Here is a 21543-nt window from a genome sequence, read left to right as displayed (position 1 = left end):
AAGGTTCTAGTCGTAGTCAAATCACATTGCAAGCACAGTGAATAAGCTCACATACACAAGCAAAAAAGCAAATCAGTGAGGAAACTCTGTGAAGTTCAGTGGTGTGGGAATATCATGGCAGCATTGTTAATCCCAGGGCGTGTACGATGTCGAACTTCCACCCTTACCTTAATAAAAATGGAACGGGCAACAATTACGGTGACTGACAGCTGATAAACATCCAAGATGTCTGCGCCCTTGCAACTGAGCGTGTCAGGTAAACATCATAGTTTTTATCGCACAGAGTTCGATTCCGTGAATCAGAGAGGTACTTGTGATAACAGTCTCCCTTTAGTTACTAAACGGCTGCACCAATGCACGTGAAAGTCGCTTTAATTGAAGGTATTCTGCAATCCTATTGTTGCAGATCATGCTGCAATCGACAAGCTTTGTAATTGTAAATGTAATACCGAGGTATTACTACTACTACCTCTGTGGTAATCCATGCCCATGTCCTTGCGTTGAACTCGTGGTACTCCGAATATACCGGTGTAATGAGAAACCATAGTTGCAAGTTGTCGCGGTCAAAGATGTTCTTGCACGTAAGGAGATCCAAACCCGAGGCAGAAATCTCCAATTTCTCGGGAAATAATGTGACCTGAAATGACCTATATAAGTCCATGGAGGTAGGAAGAGACTCTTCCTACCTCCATGATAATACGGACTGTGGGTGATCATAAAGTGAAACAGGAACTTCAGGTCTCTAGATCCTTCTGTCAGCTATTTCATTTCCTTTATTTCAAAGTCATAGTTCATACATAAACAGTAGTAGCTACAATAATGTTAGCCCGATAGACCGTTACAGTCTACAGTTATCGCATCTTTGCTGCGAATCCGTAGCCTTTGCCACTCGGGTAGCTTGGTCATTGGAGTGGCTAGAACATGTCAAGGAGTGGCAGGGCTCGTTTTTTGCAGCAAATCTCATCTGAGACAGTATCGTATGTAGAAGTTAGACGAGCGTAAAGTTGGCTTCATTATCCTACTCCTCAGCTTCAGAGGGCTCAGGCAGAAATGACTCTGAGTACGACACTACTGTGTCAGTTTCATCATGGCTGTACAAAAATAGGTCTATTTGGTACATCCATGGTTTCATTGGTGTAAAATCCGACTATTCCCGACTGAAACACTGCGGCCTCTGTCTTCTACAACATATGGTAACTTCTGACATCTAATGTCTATTTATGGCAATGTGGTACAACATAACAATCCAATTACATTGCGTATGCAGGTCGTAGGTCACATTTATCAGAGTATATGATTTCTTACGTCTTCTGTATAATTAGCACCTTTGTATCCAATTGAATGAGGGCAAATTTAACACATTTCGGACGTTCAACACTTCCTAATGCATGAGATACCAAGACAACAAACACTGCCACTGGATTATGGATCAGAAATTACAAGAACTACTGGAAAAGACGTCTTTTTGAGATATTCTACTGATGAAAATTACTTGCTGACCAATTTTACAATTCAAAAGAAAGTTCCGATAGTGTGCACTTTAATTTTTAAAAGTTTAGGGCGACTTTTACCATTTATATCTCATCAGGTTGAGTCACTTTCATACTTTGGCACCGTTCAGATCTGATGCTGATGTGACACTGAGTGGCATAATTTTCAGTGTCTGCTTGAAAGGCAAAGGTGATCCCAGTTCTGAAGATGAGAATGACACTAAATTTACATTCATAGAAGCAAGTCTTGCTACTACTGTCTATGGTTCAAAAATCCCCTCATCCTTGTGCCTTCTCATCTCAAAGTGCTTGCTCCTTCATCTCAATTTTGCTGTAAGTGATCTATCAAAAATCACAATTATTCGTACAACTTTTAGCGAAATCAGAAGACCATGTACCACGACAGGGTCAAAAAATCATCATAGGCCTCTAGAACACCTTGGGCATTTTACTAGTAATATAGTAGTATAGGTCCACAGTGTCTGGACCAAGCAGAGTCAAATTGGACCAAAAGCAACCCATTATAACACTATGGAGCTACTCCATGCCCGCATATAAGTTCAGTGTGTACAAATTGTACATGCTCAAATTTACTTTCTTTTCCAGACTGTTACTTTGTCATAAATTTTGTAATTCTCTTTTACCTTGATCAACTTAGCTGCATGTTTAGCCTACCATGGAGGTGTATTTGTGAGAGCTTCAACCTCCATGGCCATACCGCTCCCTTTGGTTGTGTTGTATTGCAGAATAGGACACACAGCCACAGGGAATGGTAAGAGCATAGTAAGCTGAACAGCATAAGTATCACTGAATCTAGGTAACCAAAAAACTGTAATATTTCACCAACCTGGTAAGCTACTTACTAACTTGTAGATACTGTCAAATTAATGAGTTGCTACTATACTGGTAAGCCAACTGATTTTCCAGTATCTTTATACATGGTGTATAAAGTACAGTTTCTTGTTCAAATTCGCCAAAACATATCAAAGTGCCAACCCTAGTATTCCACATATCAACACAGCCTCTGTGTATGTGATGTCCTATCTCAGTGTAGGACATGATTGCACACATTGTGAACAGTGCAGAGAAAATAAGAAAGTGGGACTTGTGAAACAACAATAATGAAAGACAATAAAACTTTATATCTGTTTTCAGAAAGGTAATATTATTCAATCAGGATGTTATTATACAAAGAAGCTACCACAGAAACTTTTAGACCGTTGCCAGAGACTAGTGAGCTACCTATGCTGATAAGCCAATGGACTAATACCCTTCACAACAGGCTGTTGTAAAATTGCTTGTAAAATCCCTTGATTTGATATTGAGCTCCTGGCATTGAAATGAAGTTAAACTGAAACCTGTATATTGGCTTTTAAAATTGCTATGATCTCCTTTCTGACAGCAGTTTCACTTTTTTTTTTTGTTGCAGTCCATTTTTTGTCAACCAAAATGATGAAGACAGTTGTGAAGCAACTACTGTTTCAAAGTCATGGACACAAGCTGCAATCAATGGCAATCGCTGTCTGTCCATGGGAATTAGTAAGGTTAAGGACTAAACAACAGACAGTAATGAGTGTCAGACACTTGTCTACAATTCATGCTGCAGTGTTTCATGGTAACATTCAGTCAAAGACAGTCTACCATCATAAATGTCACTTTTCAAACTCTCTAAACTGCCTGTTTACTAAACAACAGTTTCTTCTCAACCCCAGTGACCGTGATTTCCTCCAGTCAATCGGCGTCAATTTACACAAGGTACCGTCTATTTCGGTCAATGAGAGCGCTTTATCAAGTGTCAAAAAACTGGTTCAGTTCTTGCAAGACAATGAAATACCTGACCATGACATTGCGGCTGTCATTCAAAATATCCACGCATTGCTTTTGTCCGGCCACTGGAGCTCCAGGACAGATTTCAAATGCTTTACGATGTAGGTATGCACACGGACGATGTGAACAAGCTCTTCATAAGGGCACCATCAGTCTTTTCTAGATTCAAGACAAGTACTCACTTTCAAGATTTCATAGAGTTCCTTCAAGAAGCGGGCCTTCCCAACATGCACATCATGCGTATCATTCAGAGAAGTCCATTGCTCCTGAATAGAGTGAAACACATCCAGGGGATTGTTCAGCACTTTAGAGACCTTTTCCAGAAACACGGATGCGAAGAGGAATTCCCACAAAGAATCAAATACCTGCTTGTCCAGGATCCTTTGATATTTATTCAGTCACTGCAGGTTATCCAGGAAAAGTTGGATTTCCTCTCCGTTTAGGTATCCATGGCAAGGACCAGATTCGGGTCATTTGCAACTGTCCCAACGCTCTGCGCACCAGCAATGATTATAAACTGAAAGTAATGGATTTCATCAAGCACAACTCAACCTCAGCCAACAAGAGTTAATCAACTTGATCATCTTTTACCCACAACTACTGTACTTTTCCACTGAAAAGCTTGAAAAGAACATCAGCTTTCTGTACAGTGAAGGTTTCACTGCCAAAGACATCATCGGCAAACCAGCCGTGCTCACTCGGAGCCCTCAACTTTTGCAAAAGAGGTGCAGAGAACTGAAAGAAGTCAAATTCGATTTTAGTAGTCTTCATGTCTTTTGGTGAAACCTGAGAAATACCAAGCAAGATTGGAGAGACTGAGAGACGTTGAACAGAAGGCATCAAGCCAAGATGTGGAAAATACCTAAATCATTTTCATTGAAGTACTATTGAAGTCATATTCCTTATAAATAAAAAGGAAATGTTGAAGTTATAATAATATGAGATCGTGCAGTGAGTGTTTTTGTGAGTTTGTGGTTGAGTTAGGTGAAATGAAAAGATGTGCAACCCCTACTCATCTATTGAAAACCTGCTGACTTGAACAATTTCAGACCTTGTCAGAAGTACCACATGACTTTTTTCTTAAGAGAGCATCAGTCAAGAAGAATGTTGGTGGAAACATTGTTTTTATATCACTGTAGTGTTTTTAAGCAAGTAAAATCAACGTCAGTAGCCAACAACCAACGCCCCCCCCCCCTCCCCATAAAAACAAAGTAAATTGTACTTTGGCATATGGTGGCACACTTAGCCAATGCATCCTCTGCTGGTTGAGATTCAGCATAACTTGAACCTTTCACCGCCAGAGTTTGGCCAAAATTATTTTTTGATCGACATCATGGATTCTTTACATGGAATTCAGGGTGATTACGTTGTGCTTTATCTTACTCTGGGTAGGTTGCAATGAACATTTTTTCTTCAGTGACTTTTGTTCCATGTCTTTCCTCAACATTACAAAGTCACTGAACAGTTGAAATGTGACAATCACAGAAATTTCTGTACCTTGAGAGAAATTACAACTTACCTTCTGCATTCACACTTTTTCATTTCACATTCTACTTCGATGAAGAGAAAATTTAAACACCAGTAACAGAGGTGTGATTGGAGATTCAATTATTGTCTGATAGTATCCAAATATTACTGTATCCGACTTGCATGCATCATAAGATACCAAAACAAATTTCTTTGTGTGCATATGAATATACAGTAGTTTCTCTACACAGAGAACTAGACTGGAGATCTCCTTTGACAGAAGCTGACCCATGAGATGCAATCAATCTTATACACTAAAAAAAATGACATTACAGAAGTGTTCTTTTTGAGATCAGTTTATTTTTTGTATATATAATTTACAAAGTCACAAGTATAGCAGTGAACTCCTAGATTCAATCTGTGAATGCATCATTCACTTTTGAATTACAGACTTCAAATTTTCTATATTCCTTTTTATCCACTATACTCGATTCCCCCTTTTGTCTGCCTTCATTGGCTTAAATGATACACACAAAGATACACTCTTCCAATGGTCATAAACATTTATTTTTGACACTTGGCTACTGTATCATTATCTTTGAATCATCAATGTGACCACAGTGCAACATAATGACATTCTTTTAAAAAAATCAAAAGGCCGTGAAAAATAAAACTGCACTCAAGTAGGTTTTCTTTCAAAGATCCATCCTTTGCCCCCTCAGTGTAAATGTTGAAATGTCCATAACATAGTTACTAATATCTAAGGTAATTGTTCAATATTTAATCTTGATACATGAAACACTTATGAGTGAACCGTTACTAGTTACAATGCATTAGCAAGGACACTGTACAAGAGTGTAAACACACAATAGTGTTGTACTGAAAATCTACCATGCACGTAAAGGCCAAATGATACAGTTTGACATCAAAAATGGACAAGCAGTTTTGTACAGTGACAGTGTTCTAGGTATTTATGCGACTGTTCAAAGCATACTGATTTACTAACTGAAAGATTCTGAACCTACAGTACATGTTAGGAGAAATTTGAATTCTACCTACGGGAATCATGAAATTTTGATAAATTGTGAAAATAGATACTGTTTGACCCAAATTCTATTGACCACTGCAAATAGAAAATATGTACTGGTACCTGGTAGGTTTATTAAATGTAACAATCTATTGTAGGACATTGTCCTAGGTTTGCGTGCCGCAATATCTATATTAATTGCACCATCAACATACAATGTTCAACTAGCAACTGAAAAACAGAATGAGATTTTTACCTTTACATGCAGTGGTGGATGTCAAGTTTAATGTGCTGTGTTGGAATATGCTTTTGAAAAATGAACTTCCTCAGTTAAACATGTAGTACAATTCTGCCTTGTGATGGACTTTACTATAGTCATCAACCATGCTTGATTAATAAATTGTACACATTGGTTGGACAAGTAACATCATAGATGTTTTGCAATCTATGCTAGCCTATGAACCATTACCATGCAGATCAATCACTGGTAAATGCTACTGCAGGAAATTTCTCTGTAGCGATAAACTGACCACAATATTGGCTACAACTACTGGGTAATGCAAGTTCTAATGTCTAAGGAGTTACACTATGTCCTTTAAACTGATGGAGTTTAAAATGAACATTTAATGGTTAAAAGCCATTATCTTTTGAATCTTCAGCATGTGAATGCCAGCATCAAGATACTGTCATAAAGATGAACACGACGTATTCATTGTTGCAACACAATACTACAACAACATTGACTTGTAAAATACATAAAACTTTGCTGGAATTTCTGTCAACAAACGCGCGAATATAATTTTATTTTTAGCTTATCATAACTGTTATGCACTTATGTTTGCCATAGCAATAAGGAGAAAATTTTATCTGGTAACATACAAAACATGACAAATGAAATTAATCCTTTTACTGACTGACATATTGAGAAAAATCTCCTTTTAGTATCTCCAAAAATACAAGAAATTCAATTTCAAAACAGTCACCAATAGTTTGTATATTTTCAATAGTTCAAAATTACACACTGATATTTAAAATATTGATGGCCATTTAGTAAGACTTCTCAAATCAAATGTATCTTTTTGAAGAGTAGAGTGATCTGTAAGTTCATTTAAAAGTAAGTATCATTTCAACTAAATCCAGTCTGATTAATGTGTATGGTAACCACGTCAGAACAAAGAATTAAGAGGTTTAGTTTCAAATCTCATGTAATGTCATATGGGTCAAATATGCACCTTCCCTATGTGGAATATAAAATTAATGCATTTTGCCACAGCTAGCAGTTTCTTAAATATGACAAAAAAGCTCAGACACAAGTTACCACAGATTAAGGTTCGATGTTAACACTTTATTAATTTCTTTCCTCTCTCTGCTGATGTGTGAGACGTTGTGGTTCTTTAATTGAAATCTCTTCCACTCAAGACGATAGGTGCAATCAGTGTCCATATGTAGAGGATTAAACAGACCCAGGATGAGGAGATCTTCACCCACACGGCAGGCCAGCTGGCGTTGTATATGTAGACAGTGCTGGATCTCGGACTGAAAAGAGAAAAAAAACAATTCCATTGGTTTGAAGTACAGCCATGACAAAGACAACAGAAGTCTAGCAATATGTACCAAAGACAATCTGGCACGAACTGTTGGCCAATAATTTAAAAAGCAAACTCTGTGCTACCCAAAGCAGTGGTTACCCCCCCTTTCCCTTTACCTGTCAGACTTTGGTATGGCGCTACTGTTAGCAATTGTATGAGTGGACTTATACACTGGAAAATGGGGATGGAACAGTGAGTAATGAGCTTCAGACCAGAAGTGTGAGTGTACTTACTTGTACCAGCTAGTCAGGGTCATCATGATGTAGAGAGATGCAAGAAAAACATGAAATGGAAGAATGAATAGCTGTATGCCACGGCATCTTCCTCATCATCATAGACTTGCTGGCCTTTAGATTCTTCATCATCAGTGGGAGCGGATGCTGTTAGAGCAACAAAAAGGTCAAATGAGGATTAACCTTTCAACCTGTGGAGTGATTGTGAACTGAACAAATTTCCTGTGATATGACCATTCAACACTGATCAGGATATGACAGAAATTCTTGCAAATCATAGATTGTTTCACAAGCTGTCCTACTTAATCCAAAGAATCAAATCAATGAGAATGTTTCTTGTTGGGAAATTCGTATGTTATAGGATATCAATAATAATACACAGTAGTGAGAACATTTGGGTGTATAAGAGTGACAGCCTATAGAGGAGTGTAGACATGATAGGCATACACTGCATTGCAAAGTGTGTGCAAACCAGCTGATATGAATATAAACAATCTGTCTAAACTGCCAAATTCTAGCATTTTCAGAACTGCACGTCGACACATATTATTTCAACATGCTTGGTAAGTAAAAATTTTCAAATAAACATTTTGTAAGAATTAGTGAACTGCTCTCTGATGGAACTCATAGGTTCTGTGTGAAGCAATATTATGACCTTAATGAGTCATCTCTCAAATCTCTCTTCTCCATGAGTATTTGTTAGGTGTATTTCTTTCCAGTGAGAATGACATGAAGCACTTGATACATGTATTTTTTAGAATTGGCAAAGGAAAAGACATTTTGGAATTTAAGTTCTATGTCAATGTTTTTCACTTCAAAGTCTGTGTATAGTACCCTTACCTTTGGTTTTTCATCGATCAGTACCTTCTGTGCAGGAAGTTGGATTTCCAGCAAAAAAAAGCACAAAAGGACTAGTTAGTCAATTTGCAGACTACCTGAAAAACCATTTTAATCTAACATGTACACATCCTGTTCAAAACAAAAAGCTGCTAATCCAAAGTTGTAAAAGTTAAGAAGAATTTGAGAAATATTTTTATGAAATTTGTTGTTCATGTGAGATACTCACAAAATTCTGAAACGATAACTGGGACAGACTTTACAAAACACCCGACTTTAATTCTTGTACATGTTCCTTCTATTATTGTTATCATTGGAGAAATCAGACCAATGCACAAAGGACAGTGTGCATAGAATACTTTGTTTTAATCACACATTAATTTACACTTCTGATCAACCATCTGATGCAATGGTGGGCTTCACACAATGATAACAATGATGGGAAGAAATTTTGTCCGAGGGCAGAAAAAAGAGTCTGTGTAAAAAGTGATTAGTCTACACTGAAGTATTCATCTCTCATTGCATACAGGTACAACCACCTTTAGAGAACAATTCAGTAAGTCACAAAATCAACAATTGATGGGATAAATCCAATTGCTGCTATAATTTCCAGTGTTCTCAAATGAATGGTAGGACCTATATGCAAGAGGATAGGAAGGAAAGTGAACAATGACACAACTCTTTATACCAGAATTCACACGATGTGACTACACTGATGAACTGAACTGAATCCAACTCACAAAGAATTGCTTAGAACTGTGAATTTGATCAACGTAATATAAGTGTAGCAGTATGATGATCCACATACATATAGCTAGATTTTGGCATTATGTCCAAACTAAGTGTGATATTTTCAAGATCATGTGAAATTTTCATGCTGCACAGCTGTCTTTTACTGCACATGAGAGCCCTTTTCAGTCTGCTCAGTTGCTGATATTGCCAGTCTCTGACACTATCTTTCACGTCTTTGGAAGGCATTCAGTTCGAACAGTGTAGTGTATGTACAGCAAGCATTGCATGATAAAAATAACACACAAACTAAACTAATCAAGCATGCAGAGGTGAAGGACACACACAACGTGAACACAAGACCAGAGTGCATTACATCTTCAGAGATTAGGATGATACTGGCTACAGACCACAACCCCCATTCTTCCAATGTGCACAGAGATACCCCCTGCTACTTTTCCTTCAATTTCACACTCCTTGAAGCAAACCTCATGAAGTAAGCCAACTGTTGGACCATCTTACACATTCTATTGCCATTTCTACTTCCCTGTCACCACTTCCTCATGGCTGAATTTTGAGTGTTTATTTTTTGCTCCAGGTTGAACCATTCAAATATGCAATTTAACCAAATCAGGAACAAAGCGTTGAAATGATAGTTATTTCAAGAAGACAAAATTTGCTGTTTGTCAAACCATCCCACATAAAGAAACTAAACAAACAAATGAGTAAGTATAATGCAGTTTCTGCAATGTTCACCCGTCTGAATTGACCTTTTGACCTTTATTTCCCAGTTCAGAGGTCAAGCCACCATAATAAAACAATGCAAAGCAGACTAAATTGTCCCAAACAGCATGAACAAACACCGCCTTTATTTTCAGTCTGCATAAACTGACAGATACAGTGGCTTCCCTCATGAGGTGATGCATTGATCTATGAGACAGCAAATTACAACTTTGTGTCCAGGCATTCACCCTTACCTCCTCTGAAGTAAGTGAAGTCAACTGCAGAATGGGAGAGTACACATCATAGGCAGAAACAGAGATTCGAAGTGAGTGATGGGTTAGGGGCACTAGCATGCTAAAATGCAGTATTTATGTAAAAACAATTTAAATGCCAGTATCAGTCCATGCTTTAACTGCCTGGATATTTTTAAGGTAGTATGCACCTCGAAAGTGAAAGACTTAAACTTTTGCTCTAACTTTCCTCAAGGAATCTTTCAATCATTCTCTTTCAAAATCAAGAATAAAAATAGGGGGTCACCTTGCAAATTTTGGTACTAGAGAAACAAATTACTCAAGATTTACCGATATTAGAAATTCAAAATGGCCGCCATCCCTGTGTTAACTCTATGGAGAAAAATAAAAATTTTCGAATTTCGAAAAACTAAGCCGGTGAAAAGTTTTCTTTCACCAAGAGCTTTAAAATGAACCCCCACATGTTGTATACCAGAAGAGAATTGTAAAAGTTTGAGAGCCCGAATGTCTGTCCCCGAGTGCGTTTCTACCTTAAGCAGGCTGCAAACAGTATCAGGTTATGACATTGTGGAATAATTGGAGGCATTTATTACAAAACAGCTGGAGAATATACATTATTTCTGGAAAATGACAACAACTGGAATGAATGCTGTAGATTGAAAGATGACAATGAATTCACAAGCTATCCTGAAATCTTGTCACAAAACATCACGGCACAACTGTTTCCACAAATGATGGCTCAACAATGATTGCATAATATTAATTGGACGACTTTTTTACACATATTTTGCATTGATTATTCAAGATGTCTAAATTATTACAGGGCAAAAACTAGCACTTCCATTATCATAAACTTTTGAATAATCTTGGTGATTACAAGCACTCTGAAGATGCCAAGGAAATGAACTTACATTCAGGGTGACAAAGACACTGATTAATTTACTGAGCTGTTAGAGTAGTGAGTCAGCTATGTGACCAAAAATAAAATTTGCAAACAAGCAGGAACAAAGTGCAACAATGCTGGTCAAGCAAGGCATGGTACACAGATGACATAGCACACAGATCAACAGTAAACATATATAAACCTGTACATAATAGCGATAGACAAATGCATACTACCCTCATTGGATCCTGTCAATTTGCTCATGTTGTCATTGTTAGCAGTACGGATACTGAAAGAAATCAGAAGAGGGTTAAGGTCAATGACATCGTATTCAGAGCAGTGACATCTAATAGCAAGAGCAGGTTTTTTTTATTCTACATATCCATTATGTATGATTTTGCATGGATACCAGGGTACGTTATTGAACAAACACTGATCTTTCTTCAGCAAACATAGCATAGCCCTACATAAGTCATTCCCCTACTAACCAACAACTCTATACTGAAATAACACCCTTGCTTTTTTCAACAGTCTTAATGCACATTGACTCATTCACAAAATAGATGAGAGCTTTGCCGAGTTGGCATCATTATACACAATTTACCATCCTTTTTTTTCCTTTTATGTTGCTAACTGTACAAACAGAATGTTTGCTTTCAGTGGATAGTAAAATCCCAGTGTCCTTTGATTTGTTTCAGTCTGTGAAGCTGAGCAAACTTAGGGTTACCACACATCAGGGGCTATATTAGCCAAACAGTCTACAGCAAAAAGAAGGCATATTTTTAGTTCAAAACTATTGATCTCTTTCAATTCTCTGCTTGGCCTGGAGACTGTTACAGCCTTCTGGGCAACCAAAGAAGTATCTTTTTTTTTACCTTGCATAGAGGACGCAAAGGATGAAGAGGGCAAGTCCAATGATAGATTCAGCATCCATGGAGGCAATATTGCCAGCAGTGCCAGGAGCAGGGGTGGTTACAGATGTGATGTTCTTTTGATCTGGATGTAGGATATCCATTATGCTTGGGTTACAGGCTGTGATAGACAAGATACAGTATTTCAGTGAATTATTGTACCGTGGGTTATACAGTTGTGGACCAGGCTTCCTTTGTCACCCCTACACTTGATATCAGTTTAATTGGGACACATCTCAGACAGCAATCTCATAAAGACCAACCCTGGAATGGTTGAGAGTCGAGTCTGCCTTTGGGTTTTCGGGTTGGCATCAACTAAAACAAATAAGCCACTGGAATAAGCTGAAGGCTGGAAGTAGTCTTAGGGAAATCTTTCCCAATTGTTGCACATAGCATTCTTCAAGTCATGAAAGAGTGTGTACTGGTTTTCAATGATCACAGTAGAGTGCATGATATAGTTGAGAGATAAATTTTGGTAAGTGGGTCTAGCATGAAGCTCTCAGGGCTATGGTTGTAGCTAGGTCTAACACTACAACTTATGAACATTAATTACTTTTGTCCGGTTCACTGGACATTGCAGACCATGTCAGGTAGACCACGTACAAGGTGATGATAGAAGCTTGCAGCAAACCAGAGGGGGTTGCGCTGTTGGTACAAAAAGACAAAAAAACGCATGATATGATAATTTGTAAATAGCAACAATTTACTTTAGGTGTACTTTTCATCATACAATGCAAAACATCCAAGACAAATATACAAAACAATGAAAAGTAAACATATTTTTCTTTTTAAAAAGAAAGATGGGTTCACATGACTCTGCTTCCTTTACCTATAGTAATACTGTTTGCCCAAACTTTAGATACAGACGGTCACAAAATCAGAAGTTCAGGTCATATCACACTGGTTTTGGTATCCCGATGTCACTTTGCAGACTATTTGCGGTTCATTCATCTGGCACAAGACTACTGGCTTTGCCATCAGAGCTTTGATATACAGAGTTCAACCTACCTTCCTGTATCTTGGGATGAATGGATACAACAGATGCAATCACACACAGAATCAGGTTGAAACTGATGAAGAATTTGTTCAAGGAACATCCATGAGGCTGGGAGAGGAAGGAAACAGATTGCATTAATAAGTGTACATCAGTTTGTATCAAAGCTTGCTGTACAAACCTGTTCAATAGTTAAAGGTATACAGTCACCCTTATATGCCCATATATGGTTCATTGGTATTCAAAATGCCCATGTGAGGGCACTGTTTTTAAAAAGCGGCCACCCACTTAAAATCTGTGATTGGTTCGATTTCCTTTTTCCATGGTAACTGTGGCAAAATTTGAAAAGTTGACAGTATACCTTTAACACCTGTTATAAGATACCACAAGTACAATTTTCTCAGTTCCTTATACTGCACAGTGAAGTAATAATAAAATCTCACATCTGAAAACAACAATCACACACCATTGTCCTTGTCAATGGACAATCTCTGAGGAAGAAATACTGCAGGATTGTCAAACACTTACTGTTGTGTAGTAGACATAGAAGAGAACAATGCCGGTTAGGGACAGTAGGTAGAACAGAATGGTAAAGGTCAGCAATGCTGCAAGGGAATGAATAATATCAATACTGTTAGTTCACATTTGATATCATGGGATAAACTTATTATCAGAAACAAGTACTATCATAGAGGTTAATTTGCTTTATGCTGAACACAGTACAGCATTACACATGCTCTTCAAGTAGTGTTACTGGTATGACTTCCTCCTCAGCTTTCATTTGCTTTTGTGAACTGTGAGGGCGCTGTGAAGGACCCAACACGCCTTCATCACTGATCTTTGATTTAGAGCACTGAGGTGAAAAATATATGTAAAGAGACCCAAAAGGAGGAAGTGATGAATTGATGTCATAGCAACCCATTGATCTGATCCATTATCCAAGTTTGCAGAAGTGTTTATACCGATCAAGTTAACTAGACTATGTTAAACTCTTGGTGTGTCAAGACTGGTACTAGATCACTCACCAAAGTACCATCCTTTGTTCTCGCCGTCTTCCATCTTGGAGACCCAGGACTCATTCCAGGTATGGGCAAAATCAATCAACAAGACCAATTGGATAATGATAAAGATGAAAGCACCAATCAGACCAATCACCATCCAGGCTGTGAAAACCACACCATAGTTTTACATTTATTTCATTTGCACTAAGATTCTGACAAAGACCACGTATGCAATACACCGGAATCATGGATCACTACTTGTTAAGATTGGCTGGTCCAAACTATCATGTACATACGATGTTGAAATGGTGTTTCTATTTTATACTTCCTGTCACACAGACTCCCCTATAGCGATCACTAATGAAATCCATAGTGATGTTATTTTAAAGTGTTTATGCTTTCCTGTATCACTGTCAACATGATTGAAGTGACCATTTAAAGAAGATGATTTTGTGAGAAAAATTCTGGGGCTATTTTTAAAGGCTAAGTCATCCATCATCATGAACTGTTGCACTATTACTGGAAATGGAGAAAGAGTTTACAAGCTATTTAATCACGCTTTTCTGGCCAGATCGCTACTTAACAGGAACTGACAGAGATTGTTACTTTGAATTCCAATTAACTGAATAATCATATTTGACAAACATACATTTGAAAAGTAAAGAAAAATATTGTTATTGATCAATAGATGGCGTAGAATCCAAGAAATGACAAATACGAAAATTTAATATAATGTACTGGCTTCATCAAGAAACATTGTTCTGCACTAATAGGAGCATGATCAGATGTGAGCAAGCAAAGGGTCAGCAAGGCTGAAAGACTCACCTTGTTCAAATGCACTGGAATCTGGTATGAAGAATGCAGCCACAATAATAGCTACAATGATGAGGAACTTGAAACCCCAGAATCTGAAAACAAATGACAGACAAAGTGCCATGATTTACTCTGTCAAGTTGGACTAACAGCAGAATATTCAGCTCCGATGACAATTTGGATTTCATTTCTGCTTTTAATTAGAGGTTATACTAATGGAGAGAATTTGCTAGCAGATATGTATACAACATCTCTCAGAAAGATTTGTACATATTTTGCTGAACATAACACCAGGCGGAGGTAATTGTTTACACTAAATATGCAAATTATCCGAGAGAGGTCTTACATCTGCCATCAAATATCTGAGCACACCTTTTTGAACCCTCAGGTACATGTAATATGGGATCTTAGTATACTATATATAGTATACTATATATCTGTGCAGCTTCCAGATGATAGATACCTGGTTGATCAGTTTTCTAAAAACAGATTACTGACAATAGTTTCTTTGTAATTATTTTGAATGTACAATGACAGGGTCGATAAATTTACATGAACAGTTTAGTACATATGCTACATATGATAAAGGGTCCATGTGTGCCATATGTAATGTTTTATGGAAGGGTATATGTCATAAGTAATACCTCAATGGTTAGGTAGAGTGTGCCTCCAGACAGATATTCACACTCTCATATTTTTACAATTCCTTTCTGATCTACCACTTGTGGGGGCTCATTTTAAAGCTCTTGGTGTAAGAAAAATTTTAAACATCTTAGTTTTTTAAAATTGTAAATGTTATTTTTCCTTTAGAGTTAACACATGGATTCCAGCCATTTTGAATTTCAATATCGATAAACATTAGGTGATTTGTTTCTCTTGTATCAAACTTTGCGAGGTGACACTTAATTTAATATATTCTTGATTCAGTAAAAGAGTAGTTGAAATTCTCACTGAGGAAATTTGAGCAAGAGTTAAGTCTTTCACTTTCAAGCTTAGGAGGGTTTGAGAATGAATGGATTGCTGTATGTAAACCATGTGAGAATGAGATCACTGACCCATTTTGTATGGCTGATCTGGGGTCTTTGCTACTTTTCACATATATCATGATGACCATCATCAAGAAGAAGAAACAGGCATATCCAAAGCAGATCCTGTAGACAGCAGAGTAGCCAGCCAGTAAATTACATGTTGATTGTGACACAAGTGTACCATCGTGGATCCATTCAGTTTCGGAGGGTGCTGTACAGAAGTATGGAATCTGTAGAGAACAGAAAAATCAGTCATGCGAAACAAATTTCCCTTGAATTCGCAATAACTGGTACAGATAATTTTTTGCGATGTGGTAGTGAGAATCTATGCCTGCCATTGTTTTTCTACAAGCTAATACTTATCTACAACTCTGTATAATACAGTAGTAAGCATGACCATGACTCACTTCTCTGTGTGACTACAATGCATCACCACCTAGTACCACTCCCAGTAATTTACAATTATTTCAATGTAGCTATACTTCATATTGTGAATAAATATCAATGTGGAAAAGCAAATCACTTACATATTTACAGAGCAGGTCATACAAAATTAAAGGACTCCTCACTAGGGCACAATCACATTAATGACGTAATCTCTCTCACCAGGCCTATTTTCCCCTAAATCTGTGATCTTTGTATTCAGAATACAGACTGCAATACAATATACTATACACTGATTTATCCATGCCTGACAGCATTTTTTAATCAACCAGGATATTATGCAGTATGCTTCTACCGTGACATCAACAACTTGACACTTCTCCACAGACAAGGCAGTGTCAATAATTGAAGAAGCAACTTTGTCTATCAATTGATTTCCCTTATCGATCAGGCACAGTTACGAGCTAAGAGAATAACCAGAATAATAGGACAATGTGTTTTTAAAACCATGAATATGTGGCAGCATGGATAAATTCTTGCTTTGACTTACCGACATCAGCAGGTCTCTTACGACTGGTGTTAACATGACACAGGCAACTATGACGCCAAGCAGCAGCAGGACACAATAGCCGATTCTTGAAGCTGTTGAGTTCTTGCATGATGGACAACAGGCGCAACATAAACTGCAGGCTGCTGATCCAAAACAGCATGCAACCTGGTGAAGAAAACATGCAAAATTACTTTCATTTGTATAGATTTTTCACAAACTGATGTAAGACAGAGAAAGAAAAATTCTTCAATGGTTGAGTTTTGGCTACTTGTAGTTTGATACATGTCAGGTTTCCCTTACAGTCAACACTCAGAATCAATGGGCTGTACGTTGGCATAACTCAGTTGCTTGACAACATTTACAACATTAACATTTGTGTATGTGTACATGTAGGGGTTCTTTCTAAAGGATTGAAGGGGAATACGTGTATCATAAAAACACATACACTTTGACATGGTCTCAAATCACAGCAGAAACAACATATAAATCCATCTATAAAATTTAAGTAAAATTCTCTCACAAATAGAAATAACAGAACTTGGCTATATAGCTGTCTACAGGACAGCCTTTAACAGTAATTGTAACTTAATTTGTGCGACAAGTTCAAAATTTGACAGTGCAACCTTCACATTTGAAACTATATTCGTCAAACTTTAAATATTGATCGACAAAGGCTATAAATGTCATCTGACAAACAATAGGCTACTATTTGGAAACCATGTAGCATAATCTATAAGTCCTTGAAATTGATAAAGCTGGCCATGACAGGAGACAATGTGTACACCTACAGTACAAATGAATAGAATAGAATGCAATACAAATGCCATAATTTTCAAAGGGCTTCACACTGATTTTGTTAGCAGGTACATGTAGTAGTCATAATCTGAATATGAACCGAAAATCACACAAATTTGCCTACCATGTCATGTCATCACATCACTGTATTTATTCTATTTCAGTCAAATTGTAAAAGACCTCTCATCTAATTCAATTGAAAAAGGAAGATGAGATATACAGTATGTCATCTTGCTTTCTTTACATTAAATGTACATTCGTGCACATAACCAGGGAAACGCAATTGAAGCAGCTCTTCTACCGTTATGTGTGCATCTCATCAACAAAGATGAATGATTTGGCATTTTTTGTGGGACAGGTGTCAAAAGGGAAGATTGATTCCACCATCTCAATGACAAACTACAGCTTCCACACAACTTCAAAAGACCACTCAGAACAGAAATCACATTATTCACATGTGCATGTACAATTGCCAAAGGTTCATAAGCTGTGAATGTAATACTGGGATAAACCTGGAATTGGAATGGACCATGGTTCAAACAAACCCAGATGCACAGAAATGTTCATGTATTTCCATGCATGTTTGTACACATGGGTTTGTTCTTGCCACAATCATATGACCTTTAGGTGTACTGAGTCTGTTGAACACATCAGTGTTCTTTTTATTCAAGAGTAGAAGCATTAAGATTCATTTTCATCAATGCTATACTCTATGACAGCATTTCTTTAGAGTAGCTTCTTTTCAGCTTTACAACAATATACAATGATCTCACGCCAATTCCTACACTATCATGCCTACTTTTCGAATATTTCACAGATGGTCGGTCTCCATTTAAGTCATTGTTTTTATTATTTTCTTAAATCCAATCAATGTGACAAAAATTCTTTTCCTTTTCTGAAAAAGACAATCGTTCTATTTCAGGATAAAGCACAAACACATTCAGTTATGTATTTGAAAACAAAGGTCTTGCCCTCAATGATTCATTTCCATAAACTCAGACAGCTGAGTCCGGGTCATGGCGACGTCAGATGATTATGACACAGACTGACACGATAATCCATGAGGTCAACTTCACAGAGAGAAAATAAATTTAACCGTTCAAAACGTTTTACCGATTTTTCCATTAGATTACCTACAAGCGAACATTATTTTTTTTTACTGTCCGATATGCACTTTCGAATTTGTTAAATATCATTTCAAAACGTTTATATTTCTTTCCTTATTTACACATCCTGGACTCGGGAGTGTTGGATGACACTGTATGAAGTGGCTGAAGGATTTCTTGAGGTCAAATGTTCGAAAAGAAATTATTCTTTTACATCACGATAAAGATGATGATCGTATCTGTGTTTAAAATCCCGGGATGCATCTAAGAATTCTAAAACTCTTCACAGTTTTATTTAAAAATATATGTAAATGCTGTGTGTACCATCTTTGAAATCCGTACGAGGGTTTCCATACACTTACCTGGGCCGCGGCGCAAGCCAATACACCTCCCATGGTGTCTTTTCTTCACCAAAATAAACGTTGAAAACGGACAAATTCAGCTGTCAAATAACCAAAATCGTAAAATGTAGTATTTATATTACTGGTTCTTCTTAAGTACTGCAAATTTTATGATCTATAGGGGTAAATACTGACGTTATGTCGCGTGATGGTCCGTCGTTGTGATCAAAACAAAGCAATGGCGACGTCTAAATTGTACTATGACGTCACACAGTTCCGTTTGGCCCAGAATGCGTCACGTCAGTCGCTGGTAATTATACTACCAATAGAGGGCGCACTAGTCGATCAAAACTCATAACTTGCGTGATTAGCACCTACGACGCATATTTATGTGTATCTTTGAACGTACATTTTGTTGGAAATAATCAAACAGAAGAATACAGAGCTAACGTATTCAAAGCAATTAACGATGAAATACAATTTTCCACACACAAAATTCTTCAAAAATTTCCTTCAGAAACTTGCGTCAGATACAAAATGATGCAGTCTTGTCAATCTCGAAAATTGCCTCACTTTTAAGAGGCTCAGGCCCAATGGGGGCTTGGGCTCAATTGTATTTACTTCTTCTTCCGCCACCATTTAGTCTTGCTAGATCTCCGAAACTGTTGCGCGCAGCCTTTTCAATCTTGCAGCTCAAGTGCAGTAGTTAAGTGCCTCTGACCCTTTAAATTTCGGTCGGCCATGTGACCTGGCTGCTGTTTTGCATTCAAATTTTATATTCCATCTAATTTGCATAAAACTTGACCAGTCAAAAATCTGCTAAGCACTGTTTTTGGACCATACGACCTACATGCTACACACCAAATTTCAAGGTCGTTGACCTTGTCTTTTTGAGAAGATTCTTAAGTGATTATATTTATTTTTTGCAGATCTCATAAAATATGCATAATCAATGTATCTCATGGGCTACAGTGTCATTCCTACTGCTTATGGCTTATGTGGAACCAAATTTTTTTGACAATTTTTGGTGACGTTGAATGACCTTTGACCAACTATACGGTATCTTGACTCTCATTCAAACTGTCACATTTAATGACATGCAATTTTGCACAAATAGATCAAGACATTCACTTCTCTAACGCAATCTTATGCAAGTTAAAGACTTCCTTAAACATTGTGAAATCAAGCTACTAGAAGACCGGTGATATTGCTGTAAGTAAATTACAGCTATTTATTCTGTAAGGCATGTTCTGATAATTGCATTGCAATATTTTATGGTACTACTGTACCATAAGTACCATACGCATTGTTTCTGGGTGTAAAATAAATAAAATAAGGTAAAACAGTAAGAGATGAAAAAACAAGACTTTCAGTCAAACACAAAGATGTGGTATATACTACAGTTGCCACCTTATGAGGTGGGGTTTTTTCTTGTAATTGACACAGTAATCCAGCACAAAACATAAGGTCTATTATTACATGCCTTCATGTGAGTGCAAATCAGTGCATTCATTTGATAGGAACATCTCGGAGTTGAAGGCCATGTGAAGGGTGTATCGGCTTCCATAGTTACCTGGTCCGGTGAAGCCCTTCGACATTTTGGACGTCAAGGACGACGCTTAATGCTAGATGTAAATTATAAATGCGCACACTGCTGTTTTGATTTTCGTTAAAATCTGTTTGATGCTGGTCAATAATGGTAAAATTGATTGAAAATGCCCTGCATGTAACTAAATGTCACATACCTTAACTGTGAAGAGGCATGTAATAAAAATATTTACTACATTGCCTGAATACATGGTTTATTTGCCATCCAGTCGTCAGTCAGTTTATTTTGACAATTTGCCCTCCAGTCGTCGGCAAATTGTCACCTGCTCTCGGGCACATAAATCCATGTATTCAGACAATACTATGTAATGTTCCTCCTTTGAAAGCTCTATAAGTGTTATTGTCTTAGGTTGATGCTTAAACCATTGAGCCCATACTTTGTAAAAATACCTTGCTTCCCAAAAATGGTGAATGGTCATTCCATTTTGAGTAATGGAAGCAAACCAGTACTTAATATCAGGCTTCAGATAGAAAAGATCGAATCGCTAAGCTGCCAATGGTTAGATTGCCTAAACAATCAGATTTCATTATCATGATAGAATTCTAACAATGTTGAAAGAATTGATAAACTGTTCCACACACACATTTTTTAAGACACTCAATTTTTTGCAACATTTTTCTTGTTTGTGACTTGTGTGGACACATGTTGTAGCATGTGGATTACATGACAGTGTCACTATTTTGTTTTTGTGAAAACAAAAATCTAAATGTCCCACAGAGTTAAAACAGGGTATATAGAGCCATTTTGAATTTCATATATGGGTAAACTTTCATATTCCTCTTGTCTATATCCAAAACTGCCTGGTGTCCTCAGACTTGTATTCGTGATTCCGAAAGAGAATGGTTTGTAGTTTTATCAGGGAAAGTTTGTGCAAATGTCAAAAACTCTCTATTTCGATGTGCATCTTACAGTAAACCTAGTTTCCCATTTACTTTGACATCAAAGGTTATCCTCT

General features: G+C 37.3%; 1 pseudogene; it reads right to left on the bottom strand.

Annotated features, from left to right (window-relative positions):
- Positions 1–5329: 5329 nt before the first annotated feature.
- On the bottom strand, positions 5330–19220 carry LOC139116396 (serine incorporator 1-like; annotated as a pseudogene).
- Between the last annotated feature and the right edge of the window lie 2323 nt (positions 19221–21543).

Source organism: Ptychodera flava, chromosome 17 (assembly GCF_041260155.1).
Source record: "Ptychodera flava strain L36383 chromosome 17, AS_Pfla_20210202, whole genome shotgun sequence".
Lineage (NCBI taxonomy): Eukaryota > Metazoa > Hemichordata > Enteropneusta > Ptychoderidae > Ptychodera > Ptychodera flava.
The sequence above is the reverse complement of the archived record's forward strand: the minus strand, read 5'-3'. Positions and strand labels throughout refer to the sequence as shown.